Consider the following 7,327-nt stretch of genomic DNA (forward strand, 5'->3'; position numbering starts at 1 on the left):
TTTCTTGTTCAGTTGGTCAAAAATAAAATTTCAGGAAGGATGAAGTTTCTATGAACTAAGCAGTTCTCAAAATTCCTTTCTACTTGTGCTTTAGTGATAGAAGTTGAAGATAGCCATGGCAAAAACACCTTTCGTTTATGTTTAGAATGTGCCCTAATTTTTCTTCCTTATCCTAGTTTTTCTGAGCTCCTGTCTTTATATTTCAAGCAATTTGTGTTTTGATTATTTCTTTGAAGTGGAGCAGTCATGTGAACTGTAAATTTTCTGTGGGCAAAATAAATGCAAATAAGAGGAGCTTTCTATGTCTGCCTACATGAGTTACTTAGAATACAAAGAAGAAAAGCCAGGCTGAAAGACAGCTAACGCTATTATTTTTACATTGCACTATTAGCTTCTAGGCAGAGTAGCTTTGAGAGGACGTATGTATTGCAAAAACTCAATAGATGGATGGTCTTAAGTGAAGTTTGCATCTGTAGAGCCTGTAAAGCAGCACTCTCATTGGAAAGAAGCAATGCCTTTGCACAAAAGAGGAATCAGTTTAGTCATTCCAACACAAATGCCACTTTCACACCCACATGGGCTAGCAAGCTAAAATGGGGGAACTCAGGCAGATGGAAGAGTTAGAGAACAGAGCAGACACTGAACAGGCCTCTGACACTTAAACGTCTGCCCTCATGCTAAAAGGCTTTGCACGGATTCTCCTGAATTCATGGGCTGGGGGTGAGTTGATCACTTGCATATTTGTTCTCAGATCCATTCTCTGCACTTCTCTGCCTGGGTGTATTGCAGGACACTACGTTTCCTGTGCTCTCTTGCCTTCTGCTTCTAGATGGGTTTAGCTAATCGAAGGCTCTGGTGGAAGTGTGGAGAGCTAGGGATGGATAAAACCCAGGATACCCCCCCTGCTCCTGGCTCTGTTTCAGGTGGCAATTCCTGGAGATGCTGCAATAGTGGGTGGCTCCAGTTCCTACAGGATGTCCCTTCCTTCCATGATCTCAGTTCTAACTAGACAGGCCCACCAGGTGACCCTGATTCCTCAACTCTGATACAGCTATCTCTTGCTTTTCTCACTCCAGCCCTGGGTTGGTTGTAGCTGCCTTGCTTTTGCTAAATGCAGGGTTGCTTCATTGTGCTCTTTGGTTCTTTAGCTGTTCCATCCCTAAGTAAGCAATTCCCTGTATTGGATTTTTTTTTTTTTTTTTTGAAATACTTAAAGAGCTCTTGTTTTACTGATATAAAAGACCATCTTTTGTGCTATAGGAATATTTGGAAAGGAATCCCTGGCCCAGTTTAACCTGCATATTTTATTTTGCAGCTTCTTTAAGTTAATCTGGTTGGGCAGTGAAAAACAAAGATTCAGTTAAAAACTATCTTCTCCACCAGTTTCTGCCCTGCTCACCACACACAAAATGACCATATATGTAACTCTGATGAATTTAGGACAATGTGACATATCTGGTGTGACTGTATTTAACATATATTCTATATTATTACTCAACTCTTTAAATGTTTATGGATTATTAAATGCATCCATCAGGAAAGAAAGAAACAACCCCCCGGCGTCACTCTTGGTGAAGAGAGCTACGGATAGGATTATGCCTCACCATTTTGAATATATTATTCCATTGTCTTTCGTCCATTATTCTGTATCTATCTGTGAAATGGGGATAGCAACAGTATCTCCCCCCGTCAGGTTGCTGTGAACGTTAACTAAGAGATTCTTAGAACAATGTCGAGCCCACATCCGTCGCTGAGTAAATACCAGCTATTATGCCAACTCTACGTCTTTGTGAATCTAATTGTCCTTCCTTTATAGGAATATGTATTTTAATCTCTAGTAGGATTTAAGAATTTTACTTCTCTTTAATATTCTGCAGTTTTACTACAGTGATTCTTTTAGATATGAATTTGTTTTTAGCTCCTTAAAATCTTAGGATCAATGACTTTTTTTGAATTCTGGAAAATTCTCAGCCACTTTCTTTTATAACATTAAGTCACCCATATTCATTTAATTTTATGCTAGAATTCCTATCAGACATATTTTAGACCCTGTCTTCCTATCTTCCATATCTCAGCTTCTCTTATTATTTCTCTATTTCACATTCTAGGTCATTTCTTTAGAGCTATGTTCCAATATATACATTATTTTTTTTCCTGTGTATTTATCTTTTCTACTTCCTCTTTACCTATATATACATTTAAAAAAATAAGTACCTCTGAAACCAGTAATACATTATATGTTAAAAAAAAAAAAAGAAGATAGTAGGAAGGGAAAAACGAAGGGGGGGGAGTCAGAGGTGGGAGATGAACCATGAGAGACTATGGACTCTGAGAAACAAACTGAGGGTTCTAGAGGGGAGGGGGTTGGGGGGATGGGTTAGCCTGGTGATGGGTATTAAAGAGGGCACGTACTGAATGGAGCACTGGGTGTTATATGCAAACAATGAATCATGGAACATTACATCAAAAACTAATGATGCAATGTATGGTGATTAACATAACGTGATAAAATAAAATTTTAAAAAAGTAAAAAAAATTATTGTAAAGCCTCTTTTAGATGATTTTCTATTTCTCATTCTTAATGGATAAATTCCTCTTTTTGTTGCACCCTCTCACACTCCATCCCAGTAATTCACTTTCTCCTGTGGTTCAAATCTTCAACTGGCAGCTAATCTTCAGTGGAGACTGATGTCCGTGGTATCCTGGGTTCCCTGAGCTATGGAAATAGCCCTGTTGGGGTATATTGGCTTTGCCTCTTCAGAGAGTCTGTGGTTTCACTATTTCTGGGTCAATTTTTATATTGATTTCTCAATTAGGAGCTCCTGCCCCATACTGTTGGTATGAATTTGGACCTGCTCATTCACATGATGGTGGTTTTGCATTTTAGGAAGTTACTTTTTTCTAATCTCAACCCTGGATATGCTGCACACTTCCTTGCTGCTTTCCGCAGCTGGCAGGGGTAGAGTCTTCCCTGTAACTCATGGCTTGTTGTAGGTATCTCAGCTCCAGTTCCCTGCATGAATGGGGCCTGTGTCCTAGACTACCTTCTCCATACTGATGTACAAACCCCCAAATCCAGCTGAACCTACACCTTGAACCTATACCTGGAACGTATACCTGCTTGTCATAATACTCTAATGCATTTTAACCTAAGCTCCTTCTCACCCTTCTGATCTGAGTTTGCTTTGCATTTCTGGAAATGAGTATTTCCCTCTTTGGTTTAAAATTTGTATATGTATTCACATATCTTTTATTTTCTTATATAATATTTTATGAATTCAGATTCTAATAAAGGGTATCCTTTCCTCAGTGTTACTCCCCATATTGACTGTGTTGAAAGAAATGCTGGATAAATATAGAAAGATGATTCTTCTTCTTCTTCTTCTTCTTCTTTTTTGTTAAGAAAATTTTTGTAGTTTTATTGTATCATGGGGCATTGAAACATCCAAACAAATCAATATCTGGGTGGTGAGGCAACTGCTTTCTCCTTCACTTCTTTGGGTTACTAGAGCAACTTATCAGTAGATTAAAAAAAAAGACAACCTTTTGTATTACTTAAGTCCTTCCAAGGCATGCGCTGGTACCACACAAATTTCTGTCAGATGCAACTAGTCTAGCGTCCAAACATCATGCCCAATACATCAGCAGCAGCAGTACACTGTGCCTGCTCCCACCATGGCCCTGCTCATTTGTGTATGGTATTTGAAGCATGTGGAGGATTGTGAGTAATATCAGGAAGAGGAAGGAGGAGAAAACAGCATGAGTGCCCGGCTGGGAAGACGTCAGCCAAAGTTGTGCTGGGCAAACCTGAACGTGTCATTGGTGCAAACCCAAGCATCGATGATGTTCTTTAACAGGAACATCTGGTGGAACCTTATGATGGGGTCTCCATCAGTCTTGAGCTGGCCCACAACAATGCTGATGATGCAGCTGTCTGATGTGGGCTGATGGTCCTGCACTGTGATGCTGTGTTGCATTTTCTGGAATGGAAGGCTAGACAACTTCTCCACATGGCAGCTTTCCCCTGGACTGCTGTCCTTCCCACGTTAGGCATGATGCATCAATATAAATTGCTCCTCATTGGGTTCTGTCATTAATCAAATAACTGGTATTAATGTTGAATGAAGCTGGATCCAATCTGCTCCCAAATTGGCTTGTCTCCCATTCTGAGTGTCACTCAGCCTCGTTGAGACCCAAGGGGCTGACATGATGGTCGCAGGCTATAGAAAGATTCTTGCAAAGAGTATAGTCTATGCAATCTCAGAGACACCTAGAAGGGGATGTAAGTATAATCCATTACCAGAAAGAAAATAATTTGATTCTTAGAGAATCATGAATCCACAAGGAGCTCGTGAGACAATGCAAAATATTTTTTTCATCAGATTATTTATTCATTTGGTATGTTTTTTGGCTGGAGGTAACAAAAATTTGAACTATAATTGGCTTAAACAATAGGAAAGATTTATTTTCTTATCTATCCAATAGCTAAAAGTAGGGCCATTTTAGGGTTGGTTAACTGAGTGGCTAAATCTTATTTTTGCTCCAGTTCAAATTCTTCTCAAATCTCTTAGCTTCTCCTCATGGTTAATGAGATTACTCTGGCAGTTCCAGGCGTGTCAACCTTAACATATATCAAGATGTAGGAAAGGGGGAAAGAAAATTTATTTCTTCCTTAGGCCTCTCTTCTTGACAGCCAGGAAGAATTTCTAGAAGTCCTAGTGGTGTAACCCTCATATATCATTGATTAGAAATGTATCATATGCCCACTCTCAAGCCAATCACTGGCAAGGTAAATAGAACTACCACAAATGGCAAAGATCAAATTGGACTCACTCTGGGGTTGGTAATAAGTCCAGGCTTCTCTGAAATGCAAGGTTACCCAATGATTGAACAATATGGAGAATCTATTACCTTGAAGAGCAGGAAACAGCTATGGGGCAAAGTCAGGTCACTCAGAGATAGCATTAGGAAAAAACCTAGAGGTCCATTTTCTGGGCTTCTTTACTCTTCTGTTTGCCATCCCTCTTTGCTCTTCTAGTCCCAGCTCCTGCTAAGGCATAAGTAATCTTGGAGACTACCATTATTTCTGTCTCTCTCCAGTGAGAGTGAAGGTGGATCCTGATAGTTGGGACGTCCTTGCAGCCTGTGCAAAGCTTTTTAAAAGATTTTATTTATTTATTTATTTATTTATTTATTTATTTATTTATTTGACAGAGAGAGAGAGGGAACACAAGCAGGGAGAGTGGGAGAGGGAGAAGCAGGCTTCCCGCCGAGCAAGGAGCCCGATGTGGGGCTCAATCCCAGGACCCTGGGATCATGACCTGAGCCAAAGGCAGACACTTAATGACTGAGCCACCCAGGCACCCCAAAGCCTAGATTTTCAAAAACATCTTCAGACTGAATCATCTCCAAGATAAATAGGGGCCATACTCATCACTATCCTGTTCTAGAAACTTGGTCTTTCAGAAGTCCCATGACATTGTTGAGAGGTGCATGAACAGGTGTCATTGGATGAGGACAGTATAAAATGTCATGGCATAGCGGAACATTACCACTGCAGGGCAGTTAATTGGTGATGTGCTAGTATGAATTAAATAGGGTTTCCTCCTGGTACAAATTGGAGTCCCAATTGGCACAGGTTTCATGGTCTGTATTTTGAGTAATGAAAATTTTTCATTCACACAATGACTCCAAATCATTGTGGGTCATGGACATTTTAACAATGTTCTTTGTAATGTTCCTTCTCTTGTTTCACTCACTGGGCATGTCATGGGTTATATGGGACAGTGCCTTCTTGGACCAGTGTCCCAGGGTAATGTCATTGGTATTTATCAGTCATGTCACTTATTTCCCCACCTCCATGCTTTCTTTATATCCTCCACACAAAATATTTGTCTCTTCTTTTGTTTCCTTCTAGACTCCAGAGAACCATATATCCAGAGCACAAATCATAAGCCACAAGAAAAGCTATTTCTCTTTTCATAAGTGTAGGGAAAACTGAATTTAACATTTTCTAGATGGTGAGGGAGAACATTTGCTTTTTCTACCGGAGTGTAGACTATGGAGGTGACTGCCCTGCTAAAATGGGATGAATGCTTCTAACGCAGGAAAAAAGTGAAGGTAAAATAAGAGCTAAGCTTTTTAGATTAAAGCAGATCAAACATTTTTATCTTGCTAAATAAATAAATTCTTCTCTTGGGGTGCCTGGGTGGCTCAGTCGGTTAAGCGTCTGCCTTTGGCTCATGTCATGATCCTGGGGTCCTCGGATGGAGTCCCACATCCAGGCTCCCTGCTCAGTGGGGAGTCTGCTTCTCCCTCTCTCTCTCTCTGTTCCTCCTCCTGCTCATGCTCTCTCTCTCTCTCATTCTCACACTCTCTCTCAAATAAATAAATTTAAAAAAATTCTTCTCTTGCCAGTATTGATTGCTTTGCATGTTATGGATGTAATATGTTTTACATTTTTTAAAAACTCCAAAGAAAGCTCATGAGGAATGAGGAGATAAAATATAAAGGGATAAAAAGGATGCAACAGATCAGACACTTGCCCCATCTCACATATGACCCCAGCTTAATTAAACTGAACTTCCTTAGCCCAATTGGGATATAAAGAAATAAATAAGATTATCAAGGATGTAAGTCCATCTCATAACCTTTTTCTATCTCATAAGTCTTTTAAGCATTAAACATCTGCTTAACAGTGGTAGAACAGGTGCACGACACTTGTCACACTTCCCCTGTCAAGGGGGAGCAAAGGTGGATTTTGAAGGAATAGTGTCAGAGTGTTAAGTGTGAATGTCAGCAAAGACACATTTTTTAGTCCACGTCTGTAAAGAGAGCTGGAAAACAGTGCCACAGTTCATACTCAGTGGACAAGAGCCTGTAACTTACAGCCTAATTACCAGTCATCCCCATAGGAAGATGGAGTTTGTGTCATGTTATTTTTTAAAACAATACTGCTCAATCTTGGTTTTGATCAAACCTAAAAATCTTAATGATTCTTTCATTTTTCAAGTTCAAAATAAATGAAATGATCAAAAACATAACAAAATAGTGATAATTTTAGAATCTGTTCTTTAAAGATAATAAAACTTCCTCCAAAATAGGAGTGTACTGAATTACCCTCAATCACACTTCAAAACTCACTGCTATGAAATAACATCCTCACTTACTACCTATCTGAAATTATGCCTTTAGGGCTCTATTTTGGTTCACTTTAATCTGTATTAAATACAAATAACCTCTAAGATTGTTGAAACATATAAGCTCCATCAGTCATTAAAATTAATTGAATTAACGTTAAATCTCTTATTTTAAATCACAGAATTAA

The 7,327-nt window shown here is 39.3% G+C and overlaps 1 pseudogene; it reads right to left on the reverse strand.

The window, feature by feature from the left end:
* Window positions 1-3,411: 3,411 nt before the first annotated feature.
* On the reverse strand, window positions 3,412-4,213 carry LOC102728828 (nuclear transport factor 2 pseudogene; annotated as a pseudogene).
* Window positions 4,214-7,327: the final 3,114 nt, after the last annotated feature.

This window comes from Leptonychotes weddellii, chromosome 1 (genome assembly GCF_054177405.1).
Source record: "Leptonychotes weddellii isolate Sample4059 chromosome 1, ASM5417740v2, whole genome shotgun sequence".
NCBI classification, from domain to species: Eukaryota; Metazoa; Chordata; class Mammalia; order Carnivora; family Phocidae; genus Leptonychotes; species Leptonychotes weddellii.